The sequence below is a fragment of the Camelus ferus genome, chromosome 2 (assembly GCF_009834535.1).
Source record: "Camelus ferus isolate YT-003-E chromosome 2, BCGSAC_Cfer_1.0, whole genome shotgun sequence".
Classification (NCBI taxonomy): domain Eukaryota; kingdom Metazoa; phylum Chordata; class Mammalia; order Artiodactyla; family Camelidae; genus Camelus; species Camelus ferus.
The window spans coordinates 74,356,678-74,369,643 of record NC_045697.1 but is presented as its reverse complement, the minus strand read 5'-3'; the positions used below and the strand labels follow the sequence as shown (position 1 = coordinate 74,369,643).

At 34.3% G+C, this 12,966-nt stretch overlaps 1 protein-coding gene across 3 annotated transcripts in view; it reads right to left on the bottom strand.

The window, feature by feature from the left end:
- The window catches only part of GSTCD (glutathione S-transferase C-terminal domain containing), a 108,403-nt gene that overhangs the window by 33,300 nt on the left and 62,137 nt on the right, over positions 1-12,966 (bottom strand). The gene's annotated exons all lie outside the window — the stretch shown is intronic.

Genomic DNA, 12,966 nt, shown 5'->3' with positions numbered 1-12,966 from the left:
CTCAAACTTAGCACTTGCTTAAAGATACCCAGCTGGTAGGTGGTGAAGGTGGGACTCCATAACAAGGATTTCTAACTTCAGGTTCAGTCTTCTTTCCAAAGTGATCTGCCATTTCTTAAACAGATGACTTTGAATGTGATTTCAGAATCTGACGGCTGGTCCTTTTATATTTTCTTCCTCTTTTTTTTTTTTTTTTTTACTTGTGAGAGTTCAAGGAAATGAGAACAAGGTGCTTTCTAGCAGGGAAATGAGGGATGTCCCTAACAATTTTATCTTAGGGGGAAAAAAGTGAATTCTTCAGTCATCAAATGCATTTTACTTCACTTTTCCTCTAAGTAAAGTTTCCAAGAGCAGGCTTACCAATTAAAAAAAAAAAGGATCAATTTAAGTTCTGAACTTCAATATTTTGGAATATATCACCAAGGCATTATCTGGAGGTCTTATAAGTCACTCTGTTTAATGAATTGACCTTCGAGTGTCACCCTTTCCAGAAAGAGACAATTTCCTCACCTGGGACTGTAGCAACCTTTAAAATTTTATAGGAAAGTGACATGGGAAGGCTGAGCAATCAATCTGTTGTAAAATCGGATTATCCAGGAGGGAAAAAATGAAAATAGATTGGGACATTCTTTCATGCTACAGTACTGCAGATACTGACAAATACAGCATGCACCTTCACCCTTCCAAATCGAATTCCAGAACATCTTAAAAAAATATATATAACTAAAAAGTATTTAAGCAAGATGCAGAGTTGAAAAACAAAAGTTGAAGAAAGTATAGCCGTATTATTTGCCAAATCAAAACTTTGTTTATAAAAGAGCTTAGATACAGTGAACAATGGAAATTTTAAAACCTTCTTATTCTTGCTATTTTTTTCTCTAAGATGAATAAAACGTTTTGACTTCAGAATACCAGATACCAGAGTTAATTGAACACATATATTTTCATTTCATTCAAATGATATTTACACCACACAAAGTAAACATTTCTTTACCCTGGAATTTAGTTTAAAAAAAAAAAGTTCACAATATCTTCCAAGTTGCCCACAAGACCAAACTGAAATGTTTTAGAATAAAAAAGTTAACTCTGGGGAGGGGGAGGTATAGCTCAGTGGTAGAGTATATGCCTAGCATGCACAAAGTCCTGGGTTCAATCCCCAGGATCTCCATTAAAATAAATAAATAAAAACCTAATTACCTCCCCTATCAAAAAGAATTTTAAAAAATAAAAAAGTTAACTCTACAAAATAGGTATTTATTTCTTCTCCCCTTTTTTTTTCCAGAGGCTTAAGTTAACAGGAAGGTATGTTAATAGTTTCATTAACTTTTGAGATCATTCAAGTAATCAATTTAATTTCCAATTTGACGTGTTCACAGGATTTAGATTAAATGATATACTAGTAGCCTGAAATAGTGAGAATTAGCTTTTCCAGAGTCTAGGGATTTTTTAAAAAAATCACTTCTTTCATCCATAGTATTATAATTTCTACTATGATGTGACCTACAGGTTTTCTTGTTTGATTTTTTTCATATACTTCATTAAAAAATGAAAATGGTGTATAGCTAAGGTGACATGGCCCCAAATTCTTTTATAATATAAAACTATATTAATATACAGTATTCCCATGAAGAAGTGGCATTTATGACCGCTTGACCAGTGTAATACAGAAGCGACACTGTGTCCATTTCTGGTAGCTTCCAATTCCTATCTTTTGAGATACCTGCTCTTGGAAAATAGCACCATGCCTTGGGAAGGCAAGCCTCCCCGGCTGATGCTGTCCGGACAGACAAACTTTCCCATCAAGCCCTAGTTAAGTTGAGGATTTGTGAATAAAATAGATCATGGTTATTTAAATGCACTCAACTTTGTGGCGGTTATTTATGCAGCAATAGATCATCAGAAAGACACCCTAACATGGGGCTTGTAAGAATGATCATCTTTGAATAGGATTTATTATGGCACCTACCTGTACGTGAAGTGGTGCTGATACTACGCTGATAACCAAAATAGAGAACAGCTCTTATCCCTCAGAGTTAATGCCCCAAGGCGGCGGTATTCATTAAAAGTTACAGAGGGACTGTACTGCATTCCAGTCCTACTGTTCCTTTTTGTCTTTCTAATAGTCCTAAACCTTATGGCCTAACTGTAAAGAATGTTGGGATCTCAGCAGCAAGGAATGGTGGAAAGAAAAAGATTGTGGGAACTAACCCAGCTATACGCATGGGTAGGAAAGGGGACAGTGTTCCAAATAAGTATTCAGAAGGTACCCAACCTGGACAAGTATTGATATCCACACAGATCTAGCAACAGTCGTGTACAGCAGTGGGGCAGCCAGTACAGTACAGTTGAGGGAAAGGATGGTTTACCACTGGGGATGTGTGGGTGGCAGGGCTTACCCTAAGTCACAAGAGATGACAGATCTAAAAGAACAAAGCTGCACTAAAACTGAACCATTTGGGACGTTGGAATTTATTGAAATATGGATACACTGGTTCAAGCCCTGGGTAGGGTAAGGGAAGGCAAATACTAACATTTTTTCCTAAATTGAAATGTTGACTCTTCCTTCCTTTCTCTGGTTCTTTCATTATAACCTCTGCAGAGGTCATTGATATAGCAATTAAAAAAAAAAAAAAGCACTTATTATCTGTCTAGCTCTGATTAAGGAGCAGGACACAATGGAGAACAAGGGAGATTCTTATATTCCAGTGAAGGGAATTTGACAACAAACAATTAAATCAAGTGATAAATGATATAAAGAAAATTAAAATAGGATGATATGGTTAAAATTGACTTGGTGACTATTTTAGATTAGGTGGTCAGGAAAAGTCTTACTAAACAAGTAACAAAACTGAGATCTGGATGACAAGAAGCCAGCCATGGGAAACAAGAGGGAAACACTCCATACAAAGAGAACTGCTGATTGTAGTCATCAGGTGGAAGGGAGCTAGGGAATATTTGAGGAAGATAATTATAATTATATATACATTTATCCTCCTCACTAATAGATAAATAAAGTCACTAGATATTCTTATTTGCTATTATTAGCACAACTGAGTGATTATTATGTGCTAAGTGTGTTTTATTTATTGTTTCAACCCTTTGTCACGAGGTTGGTACTGTCACTTAATTGTCAGATGAGTTATTTGGAAAAACAAAAACAAGCAAGTTGCCTTGGTCGCACAGTTAGCTACTCCATGGTAGAGCCAGGGTTTGAATCTTGCCAGTCTCACTCCAGGGCCTGTGCTCCTATCCACACAATTCACGCCAGGAATTATGAATCCGGACTAGAAAAACTTCTTTGAACAGGACACAAATATATACAGGACTACCAATTTTTTCTGTTAAATATTTGTCTGTAAAAGTTCACTGTCTTTTAGAAAAACACGAATAGAACTTTTTTCCCCCCTATTTTAGTATCCCAATATTGTTTCCTCTGTGTGGTACAGACATGCTTCAGCTGTATTTCAACACCAGAGAAATTTTCATCATTATTGAACATCATTCTTTTGTATTTTGATAATACACTTAATTCTAATCTCAAAATCAGCATGAAAGCCATGCTAAAGTCAAATTTTCAGGGAACATCATGAGTTGGGAGTGCCAGGGTTGAATCTTACGCACATAAATGACTTTGATTTAGTAAAAAGGAAAAGTTATCTAGGGCTTATCTGGGTGGTTATTGTACGTTAAAAGCAAGTGCTCCTTTTGGTTACAACCAAAGTTCAATAAATACTAATACTTCTATATCTTTGCTGCTTAGACTTTCAAGTGCAAAAGTAACAGTCAATAGTGGATTAAAAACTATATTGTGTGGGTATGCACAATACTGCGTCAGCAATAAAAAGCAATAAAGGCACTCAAACATTTTTTCTTGAAAGTGAGTTATAACAGCTATGTTTAGAAGCTCAAAGACTTTAGTTATTTCTTCTTGAACATTAATTTAGAAAAGAAAATGACATGACATATTTGATGTAAACTTTTGATACATTTTGAGAACAGAGTCATATATAAGTAGGGTTCACCACAGTTTAAAATAGATACTCTGTTTAATTATACATAGAAACAACTAATTGCTTATGAGACTTCTTCAGGATAATGCTTAAAACTTGACATTTCTAGATACCTAATGAAATATATAACATAAACATCTAAATATCCTCCCTAATGAATAGCCCTAAAATCTATCATCTAATGTTCACGACGCAGACATGGCGGCATAAGGGCATCTATGAGTAACACCTACACATCTTCGTACCCACAGAACAGGCATGGGAATCTCCTCACTCTAAAACAGGGAAACAGGTTTTCATCACTTCCAAGAACTGCTAAAATCAGATTTGAAGTTATGTATTTCCTCCCATTGTTTAAATCCCACATATGTGATACACAGAGACATCAAATATATAGAACAAAAAATACCAGGAGATGGCAGTTAGTCAAAATTTTCCATTAGTTTACTCAAATCTAATAAACATGTAGTTTTTACTTTCAAGTTAATAAAAAAGCAAGAACTCTCTCTTCATAAGCTGGTAGAAAATAGGTAGGCTTCCTAGAGGATTATACAGAACTTTGAAATAAATACTGTTGTACTGATGGACTTTAAAATTCATAAGCAGATGATTTAGCAAAAGACTTTGTACTTCCATTTATAAGAAAAGAAACAACACTAGGTGAACATATGAGAATTTTAGTTGCCTTTTAAGGAATTACATCCAAATACTGAGAAGAAATGTATAGGAATTATTAATAATAAGCAGCAAAATTGTAAATAACCAATTAATTTATACAACTCACAAAAACATAATTTCTTTGCTAAAGTGCACTTTGAAACACTGTAAACAAAATTTCAAGAGCAAAGAAGGACAGTTATAAAACTAAAACTTTCAGTGGAAGTGGGGGAAAAAACCATTTTCTTTCCGTCATTAACAGACAAGTAAGAGCAATTCCAACAGCCAATTAACAAACATTTATTAGGTGCTGAGCACTGCTCTCCGGGTTGGGGATCCAGCAGTCACTGCTGCCACGGAACACACATTCCAGTGAAGGTAGACAGATGACACACACAATGCAAACATATACTGCATCAGGGGCTAAGAAGAAGAATAAACAGAGACGGGGACAAAGGGTGAGGGACAGGAGACTTATTTTAGAGAGGATGATCTGAACGGGCCTCTCTGATAAGGTGACATTTGAGATCTGAATGAGGTGATTGAGCCAGGCAGACAGATTATCTGGGGGAAGAATTTTCCAGACAAAGGGGATAACAAACAGATTTAGTAAATAGGAGACTGGCAGAAAAGAAGATCAAAGAAATAGCCAGGGGCCAGCGTATATAAGGCTTTATAATCTATGTAAGAACTTCGGATTTTACTTTGAGTTAGATGGATTTTGTGACATTATTTGACGTTTTAAAAAGAATTTCTACAGGTAAGCAAGGGTACAAGCAGGGGGTCTGACTAGGACACTACTTGTAGTCAAGCCCAGATATTATGGTTGCTCAGACTAAGGACAGAGCAATGGAAGTGGTGGAAATGATCAGGTTTGGCATATATTTTAAAAATAGAGCCGACAGAATTTATGGATGAATTGGATACAGATGGTAAAAGGAAGACAGGAGTCAAGTATAACTCCAGAATTTTGGGCTGAGCAACTAGAAGAATCAACTGCCACATGTTGAGTTGTAGTAGAGGTATTAAGACTAAATCCTCACAGAGAACAAACTTATGGTTACTAGGGGATAAATGGGGTGGGAAGGGATAAATAGGGAGTTCAAAATTTGCAGATACTAACTACCTTTATATATACTAACTATATAAAGTAGATAAACAACAAGTTTATACTGTACAGCACAGGGAACTATATTCAATATCTTATAGTAACCTATAATGGAAAAGAATATGAAAACAAGTATATGTATATGTATATGTATGATCGAAACATGCTGTACACTAGAAATTGACGCAACATTGTGAACTGACTATATACTTCAATAAAAAAGAATGCAAAAAAAAAAAAAAAGACTAAATCCTGAGATTTTCCACATTTAGAGGCTTAGAGGCTGAAGAACCAGCAAAGGAGACTAATAAAGAGTCATTCTATTCATTTCTCAGAGGCCAAATAAAGTATAGCAAGGAGAAGGGAATGGTTAATTTTGTCAAATGCAGTTGATACACCAAGGAAAATAAGGACTGAGACTTGTCCATTGGATTTAGAAATAGAAGTGATTGGTGACTTTGACAACAGCAGTTTTGTAGGAGTGGTGGGGCATCAGCCTGATTATCAGGGGTTTGAGAGAGAAGGACAACTAATAAATGTGTAAGGCCTAATAGAAACAGAAAATCACCACATTACAATGACCACGGTAATAACTGCCTTGGGTAGGAATCATCAATGGATGCTAAAAGCACAGGTGAAAGACCACTGGGGAACAAGACAGCCTCAAAGTAGCTTCTCAGAGATTGTAACTGCAAATGAAAATCGGTATCTTTACAATGGAGGAATCTGAGAGGCACCACCTTAACCTAGTGATCAAGCTTATCACGAATATTGAAGCAAAGTGGTATCATGTGATGCACTCAGAGGGATACATCAACTCTGTAGTATACTTGCTAAAAACGTTTAGGAGTCACTTTATTGTAGACTTGCCAACAGTACAGTCATCTAATAGAGGAAACAGATAAACCTGAATTGAGACTATTCTGCAAAAAACTTGGCCTAGATTCTTAAAAAAAAATTCAATGTCATAAAAGACAAAAATTATGAAGACCAGGGTTCTAGGTTAAAGGAGCCTAAAGATATATGACAACTAAAAGCAACTCACAATCCTTGATTGGATACTGGGTATTAAAAGAGAGAGAAAGTTTTATTGAACAATTGGGAAAATTTGAATGTGGTTTGTAAATTCAATAATATTACTTGTGTTAATGTTAAATTCCCTGAAATTACTGAATTGGGGTTATCTAGAAGAATGTCCCTATTCTTAGGAGAAACATGAGGAAGTATTTCAGGATGCAATGTCACAATGTCTGCAAGGAAATCTCAAATGGTTCAGGAAAAATGAATGTGTTAAAGATATTGTAAGGTAAGATAAACTAGTAAAAATTGGTATGAAGCCTACATGGGTATTCACTGTTTACTTGTGCAACTTAAAAACAATAGGTTTGTAATTTTTTAACAAAAGATTGAGAGGAGAGTGGAGGAAGAGAAATTGAAAGCATAGACTTTTAAGGTATTTTGTTTAAAGGGGGGGGGGAGGTAAATGGAGTGGTAGCAGTAGGTTAAGCAGGGTTAAGAGAGAATTTTTAAAAAAAGAAAGACACGTTAGCATTTTTGTTATCTGATAGGCATGATTCAGGAGAAAAAGGAAAAAAAAAACTATTAAGGGCATGAGGGGCTGAGATACAGCGCACTGTGAGAGGTTTGGGCTTAAATGGGAATTTGGCAGGAGGACTTGCAGTGTATGGATATAGATGGAAGCCAGTGTGCTGGCACATTTTGCTGGGGAAGCATGTAGAACCTCTCCTGATTGTGTTTATTTTTCGTCTATGAATTAAGAGAGAAGGGGAGGAAGTATAAAAATTTGAAGAGAGAAGAAGATACACAATAGTTACACATACTGAGTCGACTCAGAAATTCTTAGATAAGGATTATTAGTATTAAGGACCCAACTCCCTTAAACAAAGATCTATATAATTGTAAAGATGGAAGAAACCCAAGAACGCACCATCTAATCCAGTCATTTTAGAGGCAAAGAAATGGAGACTCTGATATCCTTTTATAATTGATAGGTTGAGAATAGGAAAAACAGAATACATAGAGATAATGAACATGGTTCACTGGCCAAATAAAATGATAGAACTAAGAATATAAACCATTTATTGGAATCCTCTTACATGACAGTACTATGCTAAGTACTTTGAATACGTTGTCTCTTGTACTGAAAACTACTTATACAAAGCTCTATAAAAGGTGTGTGTGTATATATATATATATAATATATATATTATATGTATTTACCTTCCATTTTCCATATGCATACAAGAGGTTCAAAAAGTTTAGATATCATCCTCAAAGTCATAAAGCTGTTTTCATCAGTTGATGGAATTTACATTGGTACTGTAGTTATCAGTCTTATTTTAAGGGATTCTCACTGAGACTTCGCATCCTTTTGTCTTATCCAGCTCTATACTACTTTTATACCTCTTTGTACCTAGCAGATTTTCAAATATGCTTATTGACTCAAACACTTCAGTAACCTGAAGGCTATTAAGAAATCTGAGACTATTCAGGGCATAGTGCCCATCATCAGATACTTAAGAGAAAAGGAGAAGTGAATGAACAAAACAGTAACAGAAACTGAGGAAGTGAATATTTTGCAAAATCAATGTAAGTTTCTTCATTGATTAAATACACAGAGGAAGCAAAGTGGACTCAATGCTAATTGATACTAAAAAGTTTCTAACAGATGCAATGGGAAAATTTCTAGGAAAACAATGTTTCATACATATATATGAACAATAAAGGCTTACATTCTGAGAACCCAGTAAGAGACGGCAGAAGGAAGGGGTCTAAATTAACTGGTAATTTATAAATTCTCACATAACAAGGGAGAGCTTAAAGAGTGAAACTTTCATTGCTTCACTTTAGTGCAGTGCCAGTCTTTTAATCCCTTCCTGACCTATTTTTATTCAGCAATGAAAAGGGTACATTGTTTGATTTGGGTATTAGCTTTTAAGGAGATTAGTATCCAGGAAAAGTAAAGCATTTTGCATATAAAGAGGGACAGTCATACAAGGTATCAGCGTGTACTCTGTTCTCAAACCACCTGATAAAAAGAAATAAAAAACATGGCAGAATCCAAAATTCATTCCCTCCCAAAACTATAGATGAAATTAAAACTATTTCATATGAAGAAATATTTCTCAATGAAAAATATTTGAAAACATTTCAAGATATATATGTGCCTTCTAGAGATTTAACCAGAAGAAAGCAGAATCCTTTTATTCATAAGCAAGAAGTAAAAATTAATAGATTTTTCCCCTTAATCATATATGTCAATCTGCATGAGATTATTAATTATGGATTATAATGCAATTAAAATACACACACAATGGGGAAATACATAAAGCTTCCTAAATCTTCACAAAATTTAATTTTTCTTAGAGATTTCTGGCTTGAACTTAACCCTTCAAAAAAATTTGTCCATATATCCAAGTGTGTACAGATTATTTTTTTTTCAGCCCTAATAGTTCTAATATCCCTTTTCTAACAAATGTTTTGTAATATTATCCTTAACTATTCTGAGGCAAGATTCAAAAATAATATAGCTTACCTACCTACATAATCTAGATAAAAATAATTTAGTTATAATAGAAGGAAGTAAGATAAATATCTTATAAAAGAATAGTATTATAATATGCTCAGTCATGGTTACTAGAGGACCAAAATACCCACCCAAATTTCTAAAACACCCTCAGGGCTTAACATTAAATATCACAACATGTAAATTCTCTGAATTTGGTGACATTTTTTCTAGAATTTAATGCAGTGTTTTGTTACTAGAATTTTGCTCTTCATTCACCCAAAACACCATAAATTTTAGAAAACATGTTTTCACAGAGCATATTGTAATTTAGAGGATTTCACTTCTATTTCAAAAATTTCCCCTTGTAAAAACCATCTTCTGTACATTAGTACCCAACATTCCAATATAAAGGAGTTTCTTTAGGTAAATAAATTAATAAATTTTGTTTTTTAAATGAGCTGCCTGATGTAACCATCCGATTATTTTTCTTTTGTAATAATAACAATAATGAAACACTTATCTGATATCTTTGGAAACATTTCTCATAACTAAAATCTGTAAAATTTTTTGTTCTTAAATATTTCATACATACAAATGTATTTTACATATATGTTACAAATAATACTACTGGTAATAAAATGAATATTGAGTTATCCAATACCCAGCTTAAGAAATAGAACATTACTAATACTCCTGAAGTAGTCCTGTGTATATGTCCCTATCAGTTGTACCTCCCTCACCTTTCTCTACCCTGAGACAATCACTATCCTGAATTTTGTGTTTACCATTGTAATGGCTTTCTTTTTAGGTTTGCCACATAGATATGTAAACCTAATACTACATCATTTAGTTTTGAATATTTCTAAGCTATAGGTAAATGTAATTATATTTTATACATTATTTTTGCAAATTGTATTTTCCACTGTTTTCTAAGGTTCATTCATGCATATATGAACCTGTACTTTGTTTTCACTACTAAGTGTTCCATTGTCGAGCTATACGGTATCTATTTTCCTATTGACAGTCATTTGGAATGCTTTGCTTGCTTGCTTGCTTGCTTGCTTGCAATTACTAACAACCAAAAATATTTTCTACAATTTTGGACTTTCTTAAGTTGGTTGCATATTTGTTAGCCTTATTTTAAAAACTTGAGTACAATTTAAAGGTTGTTAGGGGAGAGGGTATATATAGCTCAAGGGGTAGAGCACATGCTTAACATGCATGAGGTCCTGGGTTCAATCCACAGTACCTCCTCTAAAAATAAAGATGCAAATAAACCTAATTATCTCCCTCCTCCAAAAAAAAAAAACCCAAAAAACAAAACCAAACCTAAATAAAGTTTATTGGTTGCATATTTGTTAGCCTTCTTTTAAAAACTCGAATATAATATAAACTTCCCTTTCTAAATCTAAGACATACTTATGGATATCAATTATCTACAATACAGCATTATAATAATGCCCTCAGTGGTTATAGAGATATATATATTCTAATTTTTACTAGAATTAGTAAATTTAGTCTGCTTTTTATAGTTCTTTTGTCTCACTCTCCAGCTATTGGCAAGAAACTTCTTGCTGCTATAATGTTTATTCTAACATTCTCTATTTTCAATTTCCTCCCTGTAGACCTGGAGCCTAGCCAATGAAATTTGAGTACAGTGCCAACAAGAAGGAAAAATAGGTTATGACTGGAAGACCAAATGGGAGCTTTTCTAGAGGGAATGTGTACTACTATGAGATAAATGGTATTATGGAAGGAACAAAGGTTTTGGTATTTAAGGTCTGGCTCAGGCATTTATTAGCTGTCTGACCTTGTCAAGATACCAAATCTTTCTGAGTATTTGCTTTCTGATCTGTAAAGTGTACATAACAATCCTATCTGATAGGACTATTGTGAGAAATAAATAGCACCATAGCATAGTCCCAGCTACACCACTGACTTTCAGTAAATGTAAGTTGCTTCTCATTTGTATCTACTTCACATTAGAGGGTGGAATTTGCCCAACTACTTCAAGAGACCAGAGACTTTTTGGCTTACCACCTGGTTCACAGATGTGTTCTACATAGTTCCAGACATACGATCTTCCTGGAAGTGGAGTATTATTATAACTTTAAAAACCACAGCAAGCACCTCATTGTAAATGTTAAGCAAAATTGCTACTGCAGAAAAACTGGCTTATGACTTAAAGACTTCTCACATGCAAAAGAGAACGGCAAAGAAAAAAGAGTTAGAGAAAAGTGAGAACTGAGGGATGTGGTGAAGAGACAATGAAAAGTCAATTTGTGAATAACAGGTGTTCCTGAGAAGAAGGCCAGAATAAATGGAATGAAAATTTTATTTGAAGAAATACTGTCTTGAGGGAAGGAAATTTTCCTAGACAAAAATTATGAATTATATTTGAAAGAACTCACCTGCTATGGCAAAGTTAATGAAAAGACTATTGCCTTTCCTGAGGAAGAAAAATTGAACTAGAATTTAATCAGCTGAAACATGTTAAGTATTATGGCTTAAGGCAGGATAACTGTTTATCTACATATATACAAAAGACAGGTTGGCTTCAGATTTCCCTAGAGCATTACATGAAACGCAAGGGAGCAAGATTTAAAGAGTTTTGATAGAAGACAGTTGTGGCTTAAGAATTCTTTACACAGCTACATTTACCTCTGAAGGCAATGGAACCCTTTTCTCTAACATACAAGTGTTTTAAGAGTCTGCTCCCTCTCTCTGGGGAAATGAAGAAACAAAGCATGTCAGGCTCTAGCTAGTCTAAGTAATTTTTATATAGTATCTCACTTCATCCCCATAACATTATCTTCATTTTATAACTGAAAATATTCTCATTAATATTATTCCCATTTTACAATTGAGGATATCCTTCAGTATCCTTATTTTACAACTGAGGAAATAGGATGCTCAGAAAAGTTAATTTGTCCAGTCACATAGCCAATAAGTACAAAAAAAGAGGTACTAGAGACCACATCTGTTAGACTCCATCAATTTGGCTTCACGAGCACCCATGGAATGTCTCTTGGAAGAGAAGATTTTAAACAGAGAAGATAGAAAAGTAAACATAAATTACTATAAGAAAATGACAGGTGGTTTCATGTAATCTTGGTGTGAATAGCCTTTCTAAATCTGACATCAAAAGCTTGCTTCTAATTTTATTTACTTTAAATTTTTGTTCCTGACATAATTATCCACTTTTGTCTCTGTCAAAAGACTCAGAGACTATTTCAGGCTTACTATAGTAGAAGGGTGAATCAAATAACATATTGACGAACTTCAAACCAAAGTCCTACTACTCATAAAAGATAAATGTTTACGTCTTAATTCAATTTTGTAAAATTAGATCAGAGTTTATACCTGTTATTTTATAAAAGCAGTTTTGAAGAAGAAAGAGGAGGAGGAGGAAAGAAAAACCATTTTAACCCCGAAACCCTAACAATTTATTTAACAAGGTCTGCACTCATTCATCTTGGTACCTCCAAGGCCTGGCATAGAATGAACAAATGAAATACAGGCGATTCTCATTATCCACAGACTCCATGTTTGTGAATTTTCTTACTCACTAAAATTTATTTGTAACCTCAGAATCAATACTTGTGGTGCTTTCGTAGTTATTCATGGACATGAACAGAGCAACAAAAAATATGAATGGCCTG